Here is an 18,624-nt window from a genome sequence, read left to right on the forward strand (position 1 = left end):
AGGATGAAGGACGGTTTGCAGCTATTGTATTTAACTTTGTTTGACTTGAAGGAATAGTTCACTTTAAAATTAAAATTGTCATCATTTACTCACCCTCATGTTGTTTCAAACCTGTATGTATTTATTTCTTCTGCTGAACACAAAGGAATATATTTAGAAGAATGTCAGTAACCAGACTGGGTCCCATTGATTTCCATCATATAATTTGTCCTACTATGGAAGTCAATGGTACCCAGAAACTGTCTGGTTACTGACATTCTTCTAAATATCTTCCTTTGTGTTCAGCAGAAGAAATAAATACATACAGGTTTGAAACAACTTAAGGGTGAGTATATGATGACAGAATTTTCATTTTAAAGTGAACTATTCTTTTAAGTTCGTTTTTTGTTGTTGTTCTGTTTAATAGTTATTATATAATTTTATGTTAATGTATTTTGTTTCATTTTCATATGTTGCTGTACTAATGTAGTGCATTAATGTTTACTATCTTTCAAAGAGCGTTTGTATGTGTTTTATACTATTGTTTTTACTGTGTTTAACTGAATTATAATTTTTAACTTTTTTTTAATACATTAAAATATATTTTAATGTATTAAATACATTAATAATGTGTTTTGTACTATTGTTTTTACTGTGTTTAACTGAATTATAATTTAAACTTTTTTTTCATATATAAAAATATATTTTAATGTATTAAATACATTAATAATGTGTTTTGTACTATTGTTTTTACTGTGTTTAACTGAATTATAATTTTTAACTTTTTTTTCATATATAAAAATATATTTTAATGTATTAAATACATTAATAATGTGTTTTGTACTATTGTTTTTACTGTGTTTAACTGAATTGTAATTTTTTAACTGTATTTTTATTACATTAAAATATATTTTTTTCATACTGAATTGTTTTGTAAAAATATATTTTTAATATACTAATAGTGGGTCTTATAGTGTTCTACTAATACATTATTAATAACCTGATATTATATTTAAAATATACTGGGAACACATTAATATGATGTTAAAAATATATTTAAGTTGTATTTCGAAAGTACATTTAAAATGTATTAAAAATACAATTTAAAGAAGTGCTATTAAATTATACTAAATGTACTTAAAATAGTTCCATTTTAACACAATTAAGTATATTAAAATATATTACTATTACATTAAAATTGAACTTAAATACATATAAAAGTACATTTAGTATACTTGAAGTTGTTCCAAAATAACACATTTAATACATAATTAATACAATACACTTAAAATACATTAAGTATATCAAAATAAGCACACTTTAAATATATTTCCTTTTCACCTGGCTTCTATAGTGGAACTGCACAACACAAAAGGACACTCGTTTCTAAGTGGACACAGGCTTTTTTTTTTTTTTTGAAAGTCCATGAAATGCTAGAGAGAACGGCACCCACAACGTTGATATTCTTTACCACTGCATTCAGTTTTATCTGTAATCTGTAATAATGCTTTTGAAATGACTGAGATGGAAGTGGTCTTGATCCTCATATATCTTGAAAAACATCTGTTATTGGCCATTAATGTTCTGACCTGCCAGGCGGATCTCTGAAGCCGTTCTGTTTCTCGCTCTGGTTCCTCTGCTAAAATGCCAGCTGTGAATCGAACGCCTGCAACACCCTTTTAAATGACACCTTTATAGACACATACAGCAGTGCATACTGTGCTGTAAATGACCTATTGCTGAATGTGGAATATATTGGCTCAATAGCAATAATTTCATCTGAGAAGGGGAATGTTTTTCTTTGTAAACATTTACATATTTAGATATATGTCTCTGGAAATACTAGGCCTATGAAATGAATAGCATTAGAATGCATATTAGCATAAATATTTGGTCAATTCATATTATACAATTCTGGAAGGAAAAAATAAATATACTAGGCTATTTGCAGAGTGAAGATTTATCAGTTTATAATAATAATCTCTCTTTAGACATTGCATTATGTTGAAGAGAGATTTTTCAATCCAATTGCTAGATTGAAAAATTTGATGTGAGTCGGGAAAAGTGAAAAGATGTTCAATCCCCTTCCAGATTTAGCTGGTCATCAACTGCAATAATATCACAATTTTGCTATTGATTGGATTTCAGGGATAGGGTGGTTGTAATAACGGAGTCAAATTTTCTCAGTGTGGCATCACATTATTTGTAGAGAACAGTTAAGGCAATTTACAATGTTTAATGGAAGAGCTTTATGCCTAATATGAAGACAGAAGCATGATATTCTGTAGAAACAAACACTTTTCTCTGTCAAAGAAAATGTTAAAATCACAACATTTCCCCGAGCAGGAAAACACATAAACACAGGGTATGCTGCTAAATTCTAAGCCATGCTTTTTTATATATATCTTAGGCTCATCCTTTATCTTCCTGATCAGATTAGCTATCTCTCTCCGCTATATAAATCAGGTAGTGTTGTTTCCTGTCACATCATGTGACTAGATTGTTTTTTTGGCGAATGCGAATGCGTGCTAGATTCTAGATGAGTGAGGGCAAGATTATCAGTGAATAATTAATTAAATGCAAAACAAAAAAAATTATTGAATGGCTTCAGCAAAAATGGAATACAAGTTAAATGGACCACTTTTGGGTTACACTTTATTTCAAGGTGTACTTAATCACATAGTTATTGAGTACTATTAATTAACTACATGTACTTACTATAACAGATGGTTAGGTTTTGATTTAGGGTTAGTACGTTGTAATTATGCATAATTTATGTTATTACTCTAGTAAATACATGTAGTAACGTGTAACTAAGTCACCCTAAAATAAAGTGTTGCCCACTTTTATGGTGTTACACAATGGTGGAACCCGGAGATGAGAAAGAGTAGGATCTAAATGTGGCTTTATTTAATCAAACAATAGTCTAAGCACAAGGAACATAAACCAGGAAACACAGAAGCAGAACTGATCAGAACAACAACAGAAAACACTCAGGCATATAGGAAAGCAAATTAAGGGTAAATTTACACAGCAACAATGTTCCAGTTTTTCCTTTTGCTTTTTTCTTGTACATACGACAACGACGTCAAAACGATCCCCGTTCACACTAATCCACAAAAACAACTAAAAACACTGTATTATGCATGCCAAGCCAGTAGTTGGTGATGTCACTTAGTAAAGAAACTACTCGCCTATAGACTGAACATGTATGCGCATTGTTTTCAAAAACTTGCAGTTTGAAACCCGTTTTCAAAAGTTGGTTACACTTTATTTTAAGGTGTCATTGTTACAGAATTATATATTTAATTACTGAATATTATTAAGCAACTGCATGTATTTACTATAGGGTTAGGGTAGGATTAGGATTTGGGTTAGTTAGTTGCATGTAATTATGCATAATTAACTGTTATTACTATGGTAAGTACATGTAACATATGTAACAAGAACACTGTAAAATAAAGTATTACCCAAAAGTTTTGTTTTGCGCTTTCAGACCCTCAAAACGCAGTTGTCTTGTTAATGAATGGCCAAAACGCATACAAATGTACACACGTTTTTCGTTGAAAACGTTGTTGTGTAAACCGCCCCTAGATAAGTCACAGTAACAGCATATGGGCTTGTAACAAAATGAGGGCTAGGAAAAGAGCCAGTATTTGCATTTTGTAGTCAACTATCCGTTTACGTCAGTGTTTCCCTGCAGTTATTTTTGCATTGATAGTTTGAAAGAGATAGTGTCTCACAATCCTCTCTTTATCTTTGAATTATTTTACCTGCATTCTAAAAGCACCTCTAATTGAGGAGGTAATATCCAAATCGTTTTTCTGCAGGGAGAGAGGAATTCTCTCCGGCTGTGACAAACTCTCTAGCCTTCTGCATTGGTTTATGATCTGAATGCTGAATTTAATTGAAACTGCTCGCGTAATGAAGCTGCTTTAATTGGTAGGCTAGAGCAGTCCATTCTTTTAGTATGTCACTTGTTGAAGCCTGTTGAAACAGGATAGGGCATCTTTGTATGCAATGCCATTGTGGTCATGTCAGTCATTATTCAATTTAAGATGGCTTTAGGAAGAATCTAGAGATGTTAGGAGCCTGTGGACCTTCAAATAACTGCAGTCTGAGATAGATTGTGTTTCACACTGTTCTGCAATTAGTTGAAGGAAATCTATATACAGCACAGCAACATTATGAAAATTATGCTCATATGCTTACAGTCATTTGTTCAAAATCTGAAAGATATAGAATTGGCTTGTGTTTGTGTAATGTAAACACAGAGGCAATTTAATAAAACATTGTCTTGTATTTAATATCAGAATAATTGTGGATTGCTAAAACTTGCAATAATGGAAGTATTGAAAATTCATTTAGGGTGTCGCATAGCAAATTCATTTGTGCAAAGCATCCCACTAATGACTGAGCTTGGGGGGGCACCTTCTCTTCTGACATTTAAAGCAGCACTAGGTTACTTTTCAACCTTAATAATATATTTCCAAGTCTCTTGTGATGGTACATCGACTTACAATAGGTTGAATGACACGTCTGCCATAGCCCGACGGGGTCTGTAGCGTTTTTAATCGTACTTTTAAACTTCGGGTTTCGGGTAGTAACCGGCGAACAAAGAGAACTACAAAATTCGACTGCTTTACGGCATATACGTCACTTCCACCACCACCCCCACTTCCTTAAAATCGGACGTGCGAGCCAAACTAGCGTTTGTTTGCCAAATGTTATAGTCATAGCCGAAGCAGACAGAAAAGCAAGAAAGCAAAGGTTTTGTCGGAAGAAAGCAACAAGAGGAAACGAGAAAGTGATCGTATTAAAGGCAGAACGAGGATCAACATTGGGCCAGCGTTTCCTCGCTGGCGTGAGCTGAAGGAGGAGGAGGGGTGCCCGATGTTTTCCAGGGATTATTCTTTTTTTTGAGCGACAGTCCCAGAAAATTCATATTCTTTCCCGGGACACGAATTGTCCCGTTTTTTTGTGAAAATATACTTCTAAAGTAGAATTTCCTGGTTTCAAATTAAACCGTTTCCGTCTACCGCTACTGTGTTTTCTTCATAGTTGTGTAACGTTACAGTACATCCAATCCTGTGTCCGTAAACGGGTAAAAACCATGGTAAAAACGGGTAAAACAGTGGATTGGCCAATGCCAGGCGTTTACTTTTATTTGATTAGAAGCTCAACTTATCGCCTAGCAACTGCCTGTGCTGTCGGTCGGTCGCGCGCGCGCGCGCATCAACACACATCCAAGATGATACAGTGTGAGTTTAGTTGCTAGCTAGCTTTTTAAAAACTGTCTATTTACATCTATTGTGTGAAATGGGGAGAGAGACGGACGAGGAGGATAACCACTGTCTATGAGGATAACACAACAAAGTCGGATGAGCCACCAGTGTCAAAGAAAATACTATTTACAACCTACAACTCAGACCCCCAAAAATAATAATAATCTGAATGTCCTGGTTTTTCACAAATCAAAGGTGGCAACCGTTTATATACTGTCTATATGGTGGCAACCCTATGCTCGACGGATGCGGACTTTCAAATATCAAATGAAAGCCTATGTCTAAACGGCGTGTACAAGTTTGATAGGGGCTACATTCTTGCAAGTAAATATATAAGATGTACAAAATAATATTTTAGGATACCTAACATGTCTGTGATATTTGTTTATTTGTAAACAAATAAACAAGCTATAATGCAAATCGATTTGTAAAATTTGCAGATTCATCTATGGTAGCTTGATATTATCATATTGACGATATATGGTTATTATCTACCACTCAAACATTGCATTGAAGTATCATATAGATTCAGTAAAACGGTAACGAATAGACTAGGCTACTATAATGACGCTGGCTTGTAAACGTGAGCATCGCGATCATTTGTCGTTTGAAAAAAAAATAAAACCCATTAAATTATATTCATATCATGACATGCTGAAATATATGCCACTGTACCTGGATGAAGACGTTTCACACGCGACGCAAGCAGAACACCTGCATGTGAACTCCTCCTACAGTGTTCAGGGCTATCATGGTTGTCAACAAATGCACGTGCATGTATGACAGAGTTTACGACAGTAGTAGAGGACAATACTGTTTCCCAACTGTAGGGGGACCCCGAGAGCAAAAAAAAGAAAAGTAACCTAGTGCTGCTTTAAATGACATTTATTTGACTTTTTATTTTATCCCATAATATTGGATTTCATTTAAAAAATGACATTGCGTTTATCGGCCCTATATTGAATTATATCATCTTGTACTGTCTGATATCCCCTTGTAATAATAAGCTATGCGTGACACATTGTTTAATAATACGTGCAATAATAATTCATGCTGCAGTACATTTGTGCAATAACAATAATGTTGTTTACTCGGTTTTTTATATTCTGAGCAACTTTTAACATTTTGTATGATGGTTCTGTTTCCATAGCTTATATGTTGCTTTTATTTATTGTGTTGATATGCTACTTATTCATATTTTTAAAACGATTTTATCTTGTATTCATTTAACTCTGTTTTTTTAACTACTTGCACTTTGATTTATTTTAAATAGACATTTTTCTCTTGACTTCAGATTTTAAATGCCCCTTTGGGGTTGTCACAAGATTAACGTCATATGTGCTAGCTACACATTGACAATAAAGTGCTTGAATTTGAACTTGAATTATCAGTAAAACACCTTCCTTGTGAATGTTATCTGTAATAGCAGGAGAGAGCAGCAAAATGAGGTAAAGCCACATTCAGCTGTGCTGGTTCTCTTGCAGCAAAGGATGGAATTTGAGGAATCTACAGTGGAGTTTATCACAGTTGATGCTGGACACTGAATCATTGCTGTGGAGAATAATGGAACTGCGTTTACAAATACGAGGTATTCAGTTTATTTAGGGACTGTTCGTTATTTATTTAAGGGGCCACCGGAGGAGTTTTGAGATCAATAGTCAAAAAAGACTTGACCCTCCCTTCGCCAGCAGTAAATTTTGCTATGACCCTCCAAAATGATTGTGAAAAAAGGCATGACCCTCCCCGATCATTTATTGATTATTACTTCTGTACTGGTTTGCGCTTGGCAAAGATGTTCAGATATCTCTATGCCTCTACACCAAACGTTCATTAAAAGCTCCTGCACACCCGCCTTTTTCAAACTGGCGCAGCGCTGACTCGCGGTAGAAACTGCATGATTTGATTTGTTAAACATGAGGATTATCCGTCTGGCATGGCCACTCACTCTAACATTAACCTAGATAATTGTTCGCTGTTCTTAGGCGCATAACCAAGTGTGTGTGCGGAGTGTGTAGCGCGCACTGCATGACATGGAGGCGCCGATGCGATCAACAATGGAAACAACTTAAAATACTCTATTTATGGCCCTACAGAAAAGAATAATGCATCAGTCGCAATACTTTTATTTGTGTAAACTCACAATAACAAGAAAACGTTTTGCTTTCGTAAAATAAAATAAAACAATCAGGGTCTTTCATGGTCTCCGTGAACTGGAGCGCGTCAAAAAAAAAAAAAAAAAAGCAGAAATATATTGGCTATATAGCATACTAGCCTCAAATATATGAAAAAAATATCTATATAAAGCTTGATATGTACACTTTTAAAAACGAAAAAAAAATCAAATCGAAAGCAAATATCATCTGATTATGTAATCCGTATGAAATATGCTTTCTCTTAAAGGCGCACTTTACAGCGGAGATGTATGGAGACATGTTTGCAGCTGACGCTGATTTAGAAAAAAAGAGTTTATTAATAAACAATTAAAATGCATCGTTATTTTTAAATACATATTTATTATCATTTACTTGTTTTTGCGGCAAGATTATACATGCGCTTGAGCGCAGAATGGGCTATATCCCATGCAGTATTTAAGCAGAAATTAACTTGCGACTAGTCAAATATTTAGTACATGGCAACAATACATTTACTATATTTGACATTATTTAATTAGTAGCTAAGTATCCAAAAGTATTTTGGAAACTATGATAGGCCTACATTTTTTCATGATTTTTTGATGAATAAAAAATTCAAAAGAAAAGCATTTATTTAAAAACGAAATATTTTGTAACATTACACATGTTTTGATGTCACCTTTGATAACTTTAATGCATCCTTACTGAAAAAAAATTCTGACTAGCCAAGTAAACCAACACATTTTTGAACGGCAGTGTACATTCAGTAGGTTATTATTTATTGCAATATAAACACTGTCAGATCAACAAGGTATCTCTTCATTTACCAGTCGGGAGCAACTTTCTGCTCTTATGTTTACTCCGTGCACTGTCAAGGTCTTCATCGTAGCCTATTTATCGGTCTTTGCAGCAATTATTTTACCGCAAATACTGCATCGCACGCTGTTGGCATCGAGTCTGGAGAAATGTACCCACACTTTTGATCGACTTTTCCACATCTTTAAGGTAGCCTTTTATGTGTGTGTCCTCGCGTCTCATATTAATTTGTACGCGGAGAGTTTGTGTGTGTGTGCTCGCGTCTCATATGAATATGTGCGCGGAGAGTTTGTGTGTGTGTCCTCGCGTCTCATACAAGTATGCGCGCGCGTCTCATATGAGTATGTGCGCGGTATCGAAATCTGGAACCGAACAACATGCCATTTTTCGATACTCGATAGTATCGAGGCAATTCGGTCGATACCTAAAAACTATCGAGACTCGGTACCCAGCCCTAGAAAAGACCAGGTATAAATGCCCTCCGAAACGCATTCGAGACGGATTTGAATCCGATCGCTCAAACCACTTCAGGGGAGGTCTGGGCCACATTCCAGACAAAACTGAACAAGTGTAAATGCATCTGGTTGTGGAAACCACATATGTAAATTGTACTCCTCCCAAAAAATGCAATAAAATAAAAATAAACCTGAGAGCGTGTTATAGGCTATATGTCATGTTATAGCCAGACATGACGACGCTACTGCAACACGCATCACTGCAGATGAGCCAGCCAACGTGCAAACTATTTGAAGAATTGAAGATAGGATTTAAATCCGTTTTGCAAAAACGCATTTATGCGACCACACCAGGTGTAAATGGAATCGTTTTGATAAATCAGATAGCTATCCGATCTGAGAAAACGCATGAAGTGGCCAGGTGTAAACACCAATGTAGCACGCGTTATTTGTGTTTGTTTTCAGACATGATAGCCTAACAGTTGTTTTATACTTGTGTGCTTATGCGATATCACAATTTTTGATCGTGGATGATTTAATATCTCCACGATCTGCTTTTGAAGAAATGTGGTAGTATTGCTATCACACACACTACAGCGCACATTCTATCAGCTGCAGTTCTGGCGCCTCAGTCCCAAACTCGACGTAGGCTACATCGACGTAGGACACACTCACAGGACACTGCTTGTGATTCGCAATCACAAAAGTTTATTATTTGCTCGTGGTAAACATTTCATTGGCGTTCTGTTCTGACATGATGCACTTTTTCTGAGCGCGCGCGCACTGTCAAACAGCGCCAAACTGGACTTGATCTTTCGCGTCTGATTTTTGTTGGGTCAGACCCATCTGCTAGCTATGGGGGGACCGAGACTGAGAGAGCTACATGGAAAAATATGCACAAAACAAGCCACTTTGAAAGTTTGTTGTTTTCATGAATACAAAAGTTGGGTGACCCTCCCCCTAGACTAAAAAAAGTTGGATGACCCTCCCCTCAACAAAGAATAAAAAGGCATGACCCTCCCCTATTTTCCTCCGGTGGCCCATTCCATAAATACCGAACGGTCCCTTACTGCACCCACACACCGGACGCGAATAGCGCGTCAGGCGCGAGTGATTTCAATGTTAAGTCAATGCAAAGACGCGTTACACGCGTTTTACGCGCGTAACGCGTCTTTCCATTGACTTAACATTGAAATGACTCGCGCCTGACGCGCTATTCGCGTCCGGTGTGAACGCACCATTAGTCCTGTTCAGTACCTCTCTCAATTTGTATTAGTGGAAATCGCCTCAGCTGCAGTTTAACGCTGAGAAGGGCATTGCTAGGGATGGTGATTCTATAACTGTTGTTATTGACTACAAATGTCTTACAGATTGAATGCATTACAGTTCGGTTTATCAACTCTAACCATGCCTTGATGTTTATTACATTCATTATTATGTCAAAACAGGCAGTTTTTTGAGTAATAAGAAATAAAAATTAAACCGAATTTTATACTTTGATTTTTATCTATCATTTTGTTTTTTTATTTCTCATTTTCATCTATCATAGTAACAAAAACATGAACAGTGAATTGTGCAATCATATTGATCATATTGTACATCACATCTGGGATTTAAACTTACTAACTAACTAAAAAATAAAACAATACAATGTCATCGTACTAAATTAAATTAAAATGAATAATACTGGTAATACTTTACACTAGTAATGAGCAATACATTAGTAGCCTATTTATTAATCTTTGTTAATATAAAAAATACAACTGTTCATTATTAGCTCAAGTCAATTAAATAACATTAAAGGGATACTCCACTTTTTTTGGAAATAGGCTCATTTTACAACTCCCCAGAGTTAAACAGTTGAGTTTTACCGTTTTCGAATCCATTCAGCCGAACTCCGGGTACCACTTTTAGCATAGCTTAGCATAGATCAATGATTCTGATAAGTCCAGTAGCATTTCTTTCAAAATGACCAACGAGTTTCAATATTTTTGTTTTTCTAAGCCTATATGGTCGTCGTTCGTCATTCTTATTTAACACAAGGTCCCAAGATTTTTTCTTTGTTCTTTTTTTCTCTCTCTTTTTTTTCTCTAACAAGACTTACAGTAAGATATTAGGGGGATCTTACAAACTATAAACCCCTGGATCCTGAAACTGCATTAAGTGAATTAAGTGAATCGATTAGTTCAAAAGCATGGAATCCTTCAGGAACAAAACACCACTGTGTTGCAACACATAAGCCGTGGCTTTGTTTGGAACTATTTTCGTTGGCAGAGTAAAAAATAACTCGCAGTATTGTTTAAAATGCAAGTCACCCAATACTAACTTATTTGTTTTAAAACTGTTGTTTTAAGCTATATCATAAACCTCAGAGACGTCCTAGTGAAGCCAGTAAAAAATATTTCTTTATATTTCTTTATAAATATATATATTTTTTTCTTCTTTAGAAATAATTGAATTTCAGGATTCAAGGTAAAAAATAAGAAGCTGAATTCCAACAGCTAGTTACGTGTTCGAATTTTGTGACACGTTCAAATTTAGAACAATTTGCTGCTGTCATCAAAACAAAACAGTGAGATAGCTACCGAATACTAACTGTGACATTCAACCATTTCCCACTCAATTTACAAAAAAAAAAAAAAAAGTGAAGCATTTTCACTAGTGCTCTCTGAACCATAATATTAACTACTTCAAGAGTATCAGCAACTTGTAATCAGTAGTGTTTTTTCTGCATGCATATGCTCCTGTCCTTATGGTTCCAGTGCAATGTTTGGTTCAACAATCCTGTTCACATTGACTAATGGCACTTTACCCTGGTTGCTCCAGGGAAACTGTCCCTGCAATTAGTGTTCTATTGCAATTTCAACAGCGCTCGATGGAAAGCTTCCACCATGCAGGTAAGGAATTAACACTGAATGCTTCAGTTGAGTGCTGTTCCATGAATGCAGATTACAGATAGACAAAGTTGAAGTGAAAAACATTTTAAGGTCTTACATTTGACATGTTGTCAAGTCGGATTTCAGAAAGTAATTTCAAGCGTGTATCCAAATGATTAGTTTTGAATGAACTTTGAATGAAAGCAACAAAAAAATCTATCTACCTCTATAGTCTCAGGGCTCTAATCATTAAAAAGTTGTTGTTTTTAATCTATCAACAGATTTTTTAAAAATCTTTTTGTTCTATACCCATTGCCACTCTTATCTAAAGGAAATATGGGCCTTTTCAGAGCAGAAGGCCGACTGAGAGATGAAAGACGACCCAACAGAGAGTAATTCTCATTTAGTCGTCCAATTTGACACATGTTGATTGTTTGATGTTTCTAAGCTTTAAACCAATTGTTGCAGAAGTGATAATTTGGGCCGTGCTATGTTGTGCCTATTTATCTTATGGATATGGAAATACTATTATCTTTGTAACAAAGTCTGAGGAAGAGTGGCTGAACTCATGGGTAATCTACTAATGTTGTAAATGTCAAAGTTGTAAATCACTGCATATTGAGAAATACAGTTCAGCAGTGGGCCTCTTTTTAAAGATATTGTTCTGTTCAGATTCATTACTAGAGAGTGGCTTGATCTCCAATGAAATATATTAAAAGTAGATTAAAAAAGACAAGGGCTTTACTCACTTATCACTTGGGATAAATCGAAAGAGTCAAGCCCATTTGTGGAAAGAAAGTAAGATAAAGCTTCACATGAAAGTTATGTTAGTGCAGGACAAATCAGACAGTTACATTACTCTCTGCAGCTTGGACTAATTGAGGGTACTTGATTAATGATCCGCCTTATTGCAGTAATGTGAAAACAATAAGAAATCAATTATCCAGTCTTCTAAGGAGCAGCCTTCCCATTTACGATGTCAAGATGCTAATTAGCAATACGACTTTATGGTTGTTTGCGTGTGAACGTATTTTTTTAAACACTCGACTGCAACAATTACTCATCTGCTTAAATGTGGAATCAGTTGATCAGTTGGTCTCGTAAAATGAATGAATCAGTAAGCTGTGGAAGCCTGAATTATTTTTGCTTTCGCTTCACAAAACTTGATTCAACAGGATTAAATCTAACACGCACTAGGAATTTTATTCATCTCTGCACACAGTGTTGAGACCTTCTGTGCAATGTGACAAATCATATCATATCAGGATACCAGCCCTAAATGATAGACTGATGTGCACTGCCAGAATATTGTGATATACCCTTGTAATAAATATATAGAACTCTCATTTCTCCAGAACATTTCCTCTTTTGTTTCATTTTGAAAGGGATTTTGTTTCCAAAGTAGGCCTACTCTTGCTTGTACCTGCTACATAGTGCCGCCTTAATAAATAAATAAAAATTGCAAAAATAAAAAGGCGGTTGCTGCCTTCAGTAATTAATATCTGATATGTCATCTAAAAATGATATGTGCATATGGAAGAATGAGGTTAGTTGGCACTATTTTCATTATTTGGAGGGGGAAAAAACACCAACTCAATGCAAATGTGTAATGTGTAAACATAAAAAAACGGGATTCAAAGTTTTGAGAGAGTAGAGGAACTAAAATAAAATCTAAAACGTATTGGCTGCATCCGAAACCGCATAGGCCTACAGTAACTGTCTGAGGAGCTATTTGAATTTACTTTGCTAAAGGGTTAGTTCGCCCAAAAATGAAAATTCTGTCAGAAATTACTCACCCTCATGTTATTCCAACCCCGTAAGACTTTTGTTCATCTTCGGAACACAAATTAAGATATTTTTTGATGAAATCGGAGAGATCACTCCGTCATAGGCTTCCTTAAGTTTATCAAGCGACGAGAATACTTTTTGTGCGCAGAAAAAAATAAATTTTTTTGACTTTATTCAACCATTCATTTTCTTCTGTGGGCCTCTGACGTGAGTTCACGAGAGCGCGACAAATGCGCAAGAACCGAGAAGATAGGCTTGTTTGAGATGAGCAAAATCAGCGCAGAACCGATCAGCGCGAGATGCATGCCGGTTAGAAAAGTGTCCGAGTGCGGTCCGCCTGGCTCTGATGTCATGCTGACGTATGTCAAAAAACTCTCGCGAGCGCAAGCAGCACCTTACCTGTCGGATTCTGCAGTTGCACGCAGTTGCTCTCCACCGACTGCTGATTAAAAGCACGATGGGAAACGACTTGCTGACGACACAGCTTAATGCTCATTGGTTTAACCAACCGTGATGTATTGTTCTCTTTTAAAGGAACACTTCACCCATTTGCATTAGACTTTGTATCTTTAGAAACCCAGTCACATTTTCGAATGGTCATGGTTTATTCCCTTATTTTCCCCTGAGATGGGAGAAATAAGGATTTAAGTGTTCCACTTCCTGCTTTTTATGATGCAAAAATCGTAATTTTGCGTCATAAAAAGCAGGAAGTCAAATTTCTTTGAATACGGGTAAGACTACAAACACTAGCTCATCATTTATCCAGTAGAAGGCGCTAGATCTGCATGTTTTCAACCCGCCCATAGAGGGTGGGATCTCACTCACAGAATGTACATATAGTGTCAGCCATTTTTTTATTTGGAAGCTAAGCTAACAGTTTCTTATTCTGTGGAGAAAGCTGAGTAGTAGGGGTTACCATCCTCTTTTTCCCGGACATGCCCGGCCGTCGAGATCGTCGTGGCCTTCTAGGGCAGCGAAGCAAGTGCATTCTGGGAGTTGTTGTCTTTCATCCCCATAAGCCACAAATACATTGTCTGGCTTTTCTCAGTCTAGAAGGCTCCAAATTCAAAAATAATTTCACATTTCTTCTACATAAATGACCCATTTTAAATACACATTCATCTTTCCAGAGGTGAAGTGTTCCTTTAAAATGTTTGAATTTAAAACTCTGATTTTGTGTTTTTATGTGTAGCCTATACATTATGTGTGAGTATTCCAAAACTCTCTGACAGTGTGATCTCTATGGATTATGTAATTTTTATATATAAAAACACATGTCTGTACTGTATTAAAGAAAAAAAATGAAACGCGTATTTGGAATGGGATTAAATAACAGGGCTTTGGGTGTCTTGTTCATTATATTTATTTTCATATAAAAGCAACAGAACTTAAATTGCATCCAGTTGATTAGCAACACTGCACAAGCGTGAATCCCGCGATATCCATCTTTAATCTCACAGGTGTCTGATCCACTGCGAGAAGAGAGAACTGTCCGGCTTACCTGCACTTTTTTCACTCCTCCCCTCACTGCAGCCGCATACTCTCGCATACATTTCAGGCGAGGCGAGGCAAGGCGCATCCAACGCTATCTCACGACCAATTCGTACGAATTTGTACGAGTGATTAAAAGGTGGCTAATTCGTACGAATTTGTACGACCTCACTCGTACGAATTTGTACGATTTGTCTAAACCCACGTGACGGTTGGGTTTAGGGGCGGGGTCAGGGGTAGGTCATTCGTATGAATTCATACGATTTTGGCAAATCGTAAAATATGTACGTTTTAGCAAAAAACGTACAAATTCGTACGAGTGAGGTCGTATGAATTGGTACGAATTAGCCACCTCGTAAAATTCGTACGAATTGCCGTGAGATCGGGTTGGCGCATCTCAAACAAGCCTAATGAGATGATGGGTCTCAAGCACTCGCGGTCTTCCTCTGAGTCCGCACTTTCGTGACGTAACACCGCTTTGACTGTCGGGAAGAAGTCTGCTGCGGAGTGCGCATCAGTGCGGGCTCGGCAAAAGTGTGCGTTGAGGGTGCAAATCGACCGCAGAGCACTCTTCTGAGAGCTAAAATGACAAATGGGACACTCTAGGGTCTCACGGACAATGAAATTTTCACTTTCTGCGGTTTTTTAACATAACATTAATATGAGTTCCACTAGCCTGTATATGGTGCTGTGTTCCATAGAGTTATCATAGAGTTGTTTATTGTGGGGGTGATTAGATCCGTGGTGACGTCACAATCGTACTGCATGGTGGGACATATAGGTGCCTGAAGTGTACTTATGCAGTAGACTCGGTCAAAATCGAGAGAACGAGGGTCTGTCCATATAAACTTCCCTCGTCCACTTCACGAAGTGGAACGCACTTCAAAATGGTGGCAGGGATTCCCCCGAGGGGAAGTGCTTAGGGAAGTTCGCAAGTGCGTGTCTAAAAGTGGACTGGAACGCAGCACTGGTGTTTAAAATGGTTCTAAAGTGTGCATTTCCTAGATGTCCAAATCGTGAGAAACCAACGAGAAAACGTAAAAGTGCCTTACCGATGCCGCAAAATGAATGGCTCACCTTTCACACTTTCCCATCAAATGATCTTGAGCGTCATCTTCTCAGTTTTCGCGCACATCGTGGAAGAAAATGAATAGTTCCACACAGAAGAAAATGAATAGTTAAATAAAGCCGTTATTATATATATATATATATTGTGCACAAAAAATATTCTCGTCGCTTGATAAACTTTTAGTTGAGCCACTGTAGTCACTTGGACTATTTTAACTATGTTTTTACTAACTTTTCTGGGCAGGCAGAATGAAATTGCCTAGAAGCTTATGAAGGAGTGATCCAGCTCTCAGATTTCATCAAAAATATCTTAATTTGTGTTCCGAAGATGAACGAAAGTCTTACGGGGTTGCAACAACATAAGGGTGAGTAATTACTGACAGAATTTTCATTTTTGGGTGAACTAACCCTTTAAAAAATGATGTTCTATATTGAACAAATGTGTGTAGAATGAATAATATTCAGACATATACTTCCGCCATGCGGTTACTGTCATGTGACCTACCAGCGTCAGTTGTTTGCTTCACTGACATTGATAAATCCTCCCCGTGGCCTCATGGGATATTAAAGTGTCCATCGTATGCAAACTTCAGAATCTCGTTAGAAGTAGGTCATTCGTTTTTTCCGAATATTATGAATTCGTACATACTACTCTTTTGATGTACTGTTTTTTTCCGCATACTACATAGGGGCGTGTTCGATTTCAGACACAGCGATATTGGGCAAATTCGAAAATTTGTTGCGCCCTTGAAGGGTACTTCGGGAAGGGGACACCATTTGTAGGGGTGTTACAAAGGAAAGTGAACAACTGGATCCCTTCACGAAGGGCCCTTCCACAAGGCCGTTAGCGGCGAAGGGTACATGCGATGGTCACTTTGGTCACTTTAAAGGGGTGGTAAAATGCCCTTTTCCTTTAGCACAAAATACCCCACAGATATTTTTATATAGCATGTTAAAGTTGTCAATTTTTGAGGGTTTGCAAAAACGCACCGTTTTGTGCCTGGCCCTTTAAATGCAAATGAGCTGCTGCAGAGGGCGGGGTTTCAAGAGCTTGTGTGTGTTAGCAGCCAGTGTTGGGCGGTTTTGAATTTGATTGTGCGGGTAAAAGGGTTTGGGCGGGTGGACAAAATTTGGGCTGCTTTGGGGTCAGTTTGGCGGTTTTCAAACATCTACATTTTAAAGTCTAATTGGTTAAAAAAAAAACTAAACTAACGTGTGCATGTAGTCCATAAAATCAGTCATCATGACATTACATCACACGCCCATGCAGCAGAGTCAGCTGGCGTTGGTGTTGACGTCACCGACGAGCCCGCACTTTTAGCCAATCAACGAGCGATCAGCAGGAAGACACGATTTAGCGCGATAACTTGTATCTGTGTATTCAAGTGATCGCTAATGCCAAAGTGACATACAGGTAAGTTGCATCTACAGTAAAGAGGCATGTATATGGTCAAGAAAGAAAACAGTAACTCAAATAACCACTCACTACAGAAGAGCATCTCTGAACACACGTCCAACCTTGAAGCAGATCAAGAGTACAGCAGAAGACACACTGGTGTCATTCCTGTCAGCTAACAACAGGAAACTGAGGCTACAATTCACACGGGCTCACCAAAATTGGACAATAGAAGATTGGAAAAACATTGCCTGGTCTGATGAGTCTCGATTTCTGCTGCGACATTGAGATGGTAGGGTCAGATTCTGGTGTAAACAACATGAAAGCATGAGCCTTGTATCAACGGCTCAGGCTGCTGCTTGTGTAATGGTGTGGAGGACATATTCTTGGCACACTTTGGGCCTCTTAGTACCAATTGAGCATCATTTGAACACCACAGTATTATTGCTGACCATGTCCATCCCTTTATGACCACAATGTTACCATCTTCTGAGGGCTACTCCAGCAGGATAACGCACCATATCACAAAGCTCAAATCATCTCAAACTGGTTTCTTGAACATGACAATGAGTTCACTAAAACTCAAATGGCTTCACGGTCACTATAGAAAACCTTTGGGATGTGCTGGAACAGGAGATTCGTATCATGGACGTGCAGCCGACAAATCTGCAGCAACTGTGTAATGCTATCATGTCAATATGGACCAAAATCTCTGAGGAATGTTTTCAGCACCTTGTTGATTCTATGCCTGGAAGAATTAAGGCAGTTCGGAAAGGCAAAAGGGGGTCCAACCTGATATTAGCAAAGTGAACCTAATAATGTGGCCAGTGAGTGGCCAACATATTTGTCTGATATACAATTTTATGATCAATTTGATATATTCATGTTATATAATTAAGTAATTTTAGGACTTATAATCTGTAATAATGGTTTAATGGCTAATGGTTTGATTACTATTTTAATTAGTAAATCAGTCATTGAATTGCTGTCTTTTTAAGCTCTTTTTTTTAAACACAATTGCTAGTTTAATTTATCTACTACTGCACTCATTCACTTTTTTTCCGTTGTTGTGTAAACTGTGCTCATGTATAAATAAATCTATTAATGTGCTTAAATCAAAGGAATGGATGGCTTAATGGCAAGCCTGTGATGTTGAAAAGAAAAAGAAGCCCCAGGCAGAAAAACCTAATTTACCTCTTTATTTTTTTTTGGGGGGGGATCGATAAGCCATTAAAGGTTTCCTACATCCTTAATAAGACATCCACTGAACTACACAGACCCTCTATATATGTATCTCGGTGCAGCACTGTTTTTATTTTCATGCCTCCAAGATCACAA

The sequence above is a fragment of the Phoxinus phoxinus genome (genome assembly GCF_949152265.1).
Source record: "Phoxinus phoxinus genome assembly, chromosome: 6".
In the NCBI taxonomy this organism is placed as follows: domain Eukaryota; kingdom Metazoa; phylum Chordata; class Actinopteri; order Cypriniformes; family Leuciscidae; genus Phoxinus; species Phoxinus phoxinus.